Source organism: Syngnathus floridae, chromosome 15 (assembly GCF_059516105.1).
Source record: "Syngnathus floridae isolate MCC-2025c chromosome 15, RoL_Sflo_1.0, whole genome shotgun sequence".
Lineage (NCBI taxonomy): Eukaryota > Metazoa > Chordata > Actinopteri > Syngnathiformes > Syngnathidae > Syngnathus > Syngnathus floridae.
Window position 1 is genome coordinate 4,098,542 of NC_142427.1, and position 7,273 is coordinate 4,105,814.

Here is a 7,273-nt window from a genome sequence, read left to right on the forward strand (position 1 = left end):
CATGGCATGGGATTTTGTTCACAGCCAAACGAACTGCACTGACTGCTTCTTTTCTTCTTCTCGATTTACTTCGAGATGGAGGCCTAGCAAAATCACCCCTTGAGATTGACCACGGTACATCATGTTTGTTACTTCATGAATTCGGTCAAATAAACGATTTGATGTGCTTCATTGCGTCAAATGATTTAATTTTTAAAACACCGTATTTGACACCGTAAGGGGTCAAGTCAAACGATACCAAGGACCAATATAGCGCTACCCGTGGTAGCGGAGGCATATTGCAACATATTGTGAGAGTGAGCGGAACAGTATGTGGTGAGGAAAGGCTAAGCTCAGAGACGAACTGGACAATAAACACTTGTCGGATGTCCTTTATGAGGCAAAGGCATGAATTTAGATGCGACCGTCCATCTCTTACCACTGTTTCACTTTGCCGCCATTGTTCCATGGGGCCGCATTAGCAGATTGCTTGCCGAATGTTGCTTGGGGGACACACGGAGGACACCGTCGCGTCGGGCCGCGTCCTCCTCCGTTTATTCTACAGCTACCATCAGATGATTTGTCACTGCGGCGGCCGACTCGTGACAACGGGCCCTTGCTCAGCCCGGCTGCCGCCATCTGAAGGAAACAAACACGTGAAGGGAATTACAAGTGGGCCTTGTTAAAAGCCTCAATCGGTGGATGAGCCAAGCAATTTAGTAGGGCTGGGCATCGATTCAGATTTCCAAAAGCTTTTCTATATCTGATTCACAATGGCATTATCCCATTCGATTCATTTTGATTATTTTGATGCAGTAGCCAATTCTCTTTCACATGGAAGACATTCTCTAAAGAACCAATGTTGCAGATAGTAGAAACATCTTGCTCCAACTTGGTGCATTAGGAAAGAAATATTATATAATGAATATGAATATTTACAGTCTGAATGTAACCCAATGCAATTAGGGTAATTGTGTATTGACTGGAAGGTTGTGGGTTCAAACCCTGGCCAGGTCATACCAAAGACTATAAAAATGGGACCCATTGCCTCCCTGCTTGGCACTCAGCATTAAGGGTTGGAATTGGGGGGTTAGGTCACCAAATGATTCCCGAGCGCGGCACCGCTGCTGCTCACTGCTCCCCTCTCCCACAGGGGATGGATCAAAATCACATGGGGATGGGTTAAATGCAGAGGACAAATTTCATCACACCCAGATGTGTGTGTGACGATGATCATTGGGACTTTAACTTTAAAATGGCCTGGTCAAAACAATCATTCATATCCATTCCAACCACAGCCTGCCTGTGGAGGTCAAACGACAACAAAGGACCTGGTGCAACCTTTTGTGGGTACGTACTCAAAAGCCAAAGGGCACCTAGATACCTGAAATCAGGGGTCACCAACCAAGGGTTCCTATCCAGCCTGTTTTAGGTGCAGCCCTACTACAACACATCTGATTCAAATGATCAGCTCATCAGCAAACTCTATAAAAGCCTGATAACGATCCTGATTATTTGAATCATTTGCAAAACTGTTTGGCAACACCCATTACCTTGTTTGGTTTGTCCCGCCCCAACGAATGTGATGTAATAGGGATATATTACACTTTTCTACACCCCTGGAGACGCCAAACACACAAGAAAACGATTTTAAAAGCAAAAAAAGTCAATTTTCCATGATGTGTCCTTTAACTAATACCACTTTATCTTCCCAATTAGTAGAAAACAACGGACACAAATTAATCACGTACTGATTGTGCAAGCGTAGCAGTTAGGCACTCGCACTTATCGTGAGCATCGGGAGTCGCTGATGGTGTAGGGAAGTGGTTCCCCACCAGTTTCATATGCGCATTCACCGAATACCTCTTTGGTGAAATATAAAATAATATTTTTCAAACTCAAGACATCAATGTTTTTACTGGTGCACAGAATGAGCTGTGTATGAACAAACTCAAGACATCAATGTTTTTTACTGGTGCACAAAATGAGCCGTGCATGAACATCCTCTTGTTCATAGAACAAAACCCACACTGCATGAACTCACAACAAATTACATACTGTACCTGCAAATCAGCATGACTTCTGCTGTTGCCTTTGCGAGACCAGATCAGATATGCGTCTGTCATGGATGTATATTTGTTTAGTTGTGTTGTACAGTTGGAGTAGCACCGTTGTTGAATGTGACGTAGCGAGAAGGTCACGGGACCCGGAAAGCAAGAGACGAGCTGAGAGCGCGAGAGAGACACGTTCATAGAGAGACTTTGAGGCTGGAATAAAGCACCCCGTGTTAAACACAAAGAGTCTTCCCTTCTTTCCTGACATGGTGTCAGAAGTGGTCGGGATAGAGAAGAGACCCGCACAGTGATCATACCGAACCTCAAACCGCCGGAGAGTTTCTGCTCCGATAAACCCGGAGAGTGGCCATGCTGGAGACAAAAGTTCCTGCGTTATCGGACGGCAACCAAGCTAGGTGAGGAAGCTGGCGATGTCCACGTGTCCACTCTGATATATTCCATGGGGTATGAGGCGGAGAACGTTATGAAATCGTACGCGTTCCCCACTCGAGGAAGTGAAAGCGACTTTGATGCCGTGCTGAAAATGTTTGACGACTATTTTATACCGCAAAAGAACGTCATCCATGAGAGGGCGCAATTTCACAAACGCATACAGAAACCCGATGAGAAGGCAGAGATATATATTAGATCCTTATACGAACTCGCAGAGACCTGTGAATTCGGAGGAAACAAGAATGAAAATATCAGAGACAGACTGGGTATTAAAGACAAAGAGCTGTCGAAGAAACTACAATTGATAAAATACCTCACTCTGGACGTTGCTATACAGATGATCAGGCAGGCGGAAGAAGTGGATCAACAATTCTGCCAGCAGGGGGCAGCGTTGTACAAGGTACAAGAAGTCAATCGTTCAGAACGACAGTTTGAAGGAAAAACATGGACGTTAACCCCAGGCAGAGTTCCAAAGGAAAAAGGAAATAAGCAAGAAAGAGGAAAATTTTGTCATGGCGAACTGCAGCAGATGTGGAAAAACAACACAGAGACAAGGCAAATTATCCGGCCAATGGCTCTGAATGCAGAAAATGTAACAAAAAAGGACATTGGGAAAGATTGTGCCATTCAAGATATGTAAATTAAGTAGCAGAAGACACAAGAGAACATGCTTCATTTCATCTGGGCGCAGTCAATGCAAATGACAGCAAGATGAACTGGACAGTGACGTTGGAGATTGGAGAGACAGGAGTCCCTTTTAAAATTGACACAGGGGCCGATGGTCATGAGTGAAAGGACATTCAAAAAACTGAGACAGAGACAAAGGTTAAGTGAAGCCGACATCCCTCTCATCAGCCGGGGTGGACATTTAAATAGTCTAGGGCAGTGGTTCTTAACCTTTTTGGAGGTACCGAACCCCATCAGGTTCATATGTGCATTCACCGAACCCGTCTTTGGGGGGGGGGTTACCAATGTGTTCGGCCATCCGCTGACGGAGGTGTGTGTGTGTGGGGGTGCTACCGGTGTGTTCGGCCATCTGCGGACGGGGGGGGGTGCTACCGGTGTGTTCGGCCATCCGCGGACGGAGTGGGGGTGCTACCGGTGTGTTCGGCCATCCGCGGACAGGGGGCGGGGCAATGACATACCAGCTCTGCCGGACCCCTGAAGCCGACTCACCGAACCCCTAGGGTTCGATCAAACCCAGGTTAAGAACCACTGGTCTAGGTTTTTTTTTCACCACTTTCCATCACAAGGGGAATCACCATGGAACAAAGGTATATGTAGTAGGAGGTTGTGTTCTACAGTGAATAACCTCCTCGGAAGATGCCATCACACTAGGCTTAGTGATGAGGGTTGAGGAAGTGAGTGGGGCGTTTGGAGACCAGGATACCATGAAGACAATGCCAGTAGAAATATGCCCAAAAGAGGGACCAGTACCACATGCTGTGACAACTGCACAACGAGTCCCATTACCCATTATTCCAAAAGTTAGAGGAACTTCACAGAATGGAATCTATGGGAGTGATCAAACGGGTCACTGAACCTACCGACTAGTGTAGCCCAATGGTGCCAGTGATTAATTCAAAAGGGAAGGTGCGTATATGTGTAGACATGAAGAAGGTCAACGAGCAAGTGAGAAGAGAGAGATACATTCTACCTACCATTGAGGAGGTGGTGGCAAAGCTGTCAGGGGCAAAGATCTTCTCTTTCCTAGATGCTTCCAGTGGGTTTTGGCAGATCCCACTGCACCACGAGAGTAGTCTGCTAACCACCTTCATCACACCGTTTGGCAGATATTGCTTCAAACGTCTGCCATTCAGCATCAGTATTGCGCCAGAAATCTTCCAACTGAAAATGCATGAAGTGCTGGCTGACGTAGATGGCGTGGAAGTGTATATGGATGACATCATCGTCTATGCAGCATCTCTTCAGAAGCATGAAAAACGTTCTGGAGAGGATGTAACGGTTGGGACTGAAATTAAACAGGGACAAGTGTCAGTTCAGACGACAACAACTGCACTTCTTTGGGCATGTGGTGAACGAGAGAGGAATTCAGCCGGACCCAGAAAAGGTTAGGACTATAGCAGACCTTGCAGCCCCAACAGACATGAATGGACCTTGGTATGATTAATTATGTGGGGAAATACATACCACATTTGGCGACCATTGGGGCGCCACTCTACGACCTGCTGAAGAGGAGCAGGGTGTGGACCTGGGACAAAGCCCAGGAGAAAGCTTTCCAGAGCTTAAAAGAGGCACCGGTCAGAGCATCAGTGACATAAACAAGCCAACAGCTGTATTAGTGGATGCCAGCAGCTACAGTCTTGGTGGGGTGCTCCTCCAGCAACATGAGGATTGTTGGAAGCCAGTCACTTACTGCTCAAGAAGACTCACCAGTGCAGAGATGCGCCTACGCTCAAATAGAGAAGGAGTGCCTGGTAGGGGTTTGGGTGTGCAAGCGATTCAGTAAATACCTGAGTGGAATGGATAGTCCCCTCCGTGAGTCGTCACCTTATCGTGGTGGAGGGGTTTGCGTGCCCCTATGATCCTACGAGACATGTTGTCTGGGGCTTCATGCCCCTGGTAGGGTCACCCATGGCAAACGGGTCCTAGGTGAGGGGCCAGACAAAGCACGGCTCACAAGCCCCTTATGATGAATAAAAAAAATGGATTGCGTTTTTCCTCGCCCGGACACGGGTCACCGGGGCCCCCCTCTGGAGCCAGGCCTGGAGGCGGGGCTCGAAGGATAGCGTCTGGTGGCCCGGCTGGGCACAGCCCGAAAAGGGAACATGGGTCCCCCTTCCCATGGGCTCACCACCTGTGGGAGGGGGCAAAGGGGTCGGGTGCAGAGTAAGCTGGGCGGAGGCCAAAGTCAGGGACCTTGGCGGTCTGATCCCCGGCTGCAGAAGCTGGGTCTTGGGACATGGAATGTCACCTCTCTGGCTGGAATGGAGCCCGAGCTGGTGTGCGAGGCAGAAAAGTTGCCTCCACGCACAGTTTGGATTCCGGTACAAGCCCTCTCGAGAGGGGCTGGACTCTCTTCCACTCGAGTTGCCCACGGTTAGAGGCGTCGAGCTGGTGAGTGTATACTTATTGCCCCCCAGCTGGGCGCCTGCACAGTGGGGTTCACCCCGGTGAACGAGAGGGTAGCCTCCCTCCGCCTTCGGGTGGGGGGATGCGTCTTGACTGTTGTTTGTGTCTATGCACCAAACAGCAGCTCAGAGTACCCACCCTTCCTGGAGTCCCTGGAGGAAGTGCTGGAGAGCGCTCCTTCTGGGGACTCCATCGTTCTACTGGGTGACTTCAATGCTCACGTGGGCAATGACAGTGAGACCTGGAAGGGCGTGATTGGGAGGAACGGCCCCCCCGATCTGAACCCGAGCGGTGTTCTATTATTGGACATCTGTGCTCGACATGGATTTTCTATAATGAACACCATGTTCAAACATAAGGGTGTCCATGTGTGCACTTGACGCCAGGACACCCTAGGCTGCAGTTCGATGATCGACTTTGTAGTTGTGTCATTGGATTTGCGGCCGCATGTTTTGGACACTCGGGCGAAGAGAGGGGCGGAGCTGTCAACTGATCACCACCTGGTGGTGGGTTGGCTCCGATGGTGGGGGAAGATGCCGGTCCGACCTGGCAGACCCAAACGCTCTGTGAGGGTCTGCTGGGAACGTCTGGCAGAATCTCCTGTCAGGAAGAGCTTCAACTCCCACCTCCGGCAGAGACTTTTCCCACGTCCCAGGGGAGGCGGGGCACATTGAGTCCGAGTGGACCATGTTCCGCGGCTCCATTGTTGAGACGGCCGACCGGAGCTGCGGCCGTAAGGTCGTTGGTGCCTGTCGTGGCGGTAATCCCCGAATCCGCTGGTGGACACCGGCGGTAAGGGATGCCGTCAAGCTGAAGAAGGAGTCCTATTGGGCCGTTTTGGCCTGCGGGACTCCGGAGGCAGCTGACAGGTACCGGATGGCCAAGCAGAACGCGGCTTCGGCGGTTGCTGAGGCAAAAACCCGGGCGTGGGAGGAGTTTGGCGAGGCCATGGAGAATGACTTCCAGACGCCTTCGAGGAAATTCTGGTCCACCATCCGGCGTCTCAGGAGGGGGAAGCAGTGCAACGTCAACTCTGTTTACAGTGGGGATGGCGTGCTGCTGACCTCGACTCGGGACGTCGTGAGTCGGTGGGGAGAATACTTCGAAGACCTCCTCAATTCCACCTACGCGCCTTCCATTGAGGAAGCAGGGCCTTGGGACTCTGAGGCGGACTCTCCAATGTCTGGGGTCGAAGTCACTGAGGTAGTTAAAAAAACTCCTCGGTGGCAAGGCCCAGGGAGTGGATGAGATCCGCCCGGAGTTCTTAAGGGCTCTGGATGTTGTGGGGCTGTCATGGCTGACACGCCTCTACAACATTGCATGGATATCGGGGACAGTACCTCTGGATTGGCAGACTAGGGTGGTGGTTCCCCTCTTTAAGAAGGGGGACCAGAGGGTGTGTTCCAATTACAGAGGAATCACACTCCTCAGCCTCCCTGGTAAGGTCTATTCAGGGTTGCTGGAGAAGAGGGTCCGTCGGGAGGTCGAACCTCGGATTAAGGAGGAGCAGTGTGGCTTTCGTCCTGACCGTGGAACAGTGGACCAGCTCTACACCCTCAGCAAGATCCTTGAGGGTGCATCGGAGTTCGCCCAACCAGTCCACATGTGTTTTGTGGACTTGGAAAAGGCGTTCGACCGTGTCCCTCGGGAGGTTCTGTGGAGGGTGCTTCGGGAGTACGGGGTGCCGAGCCAAC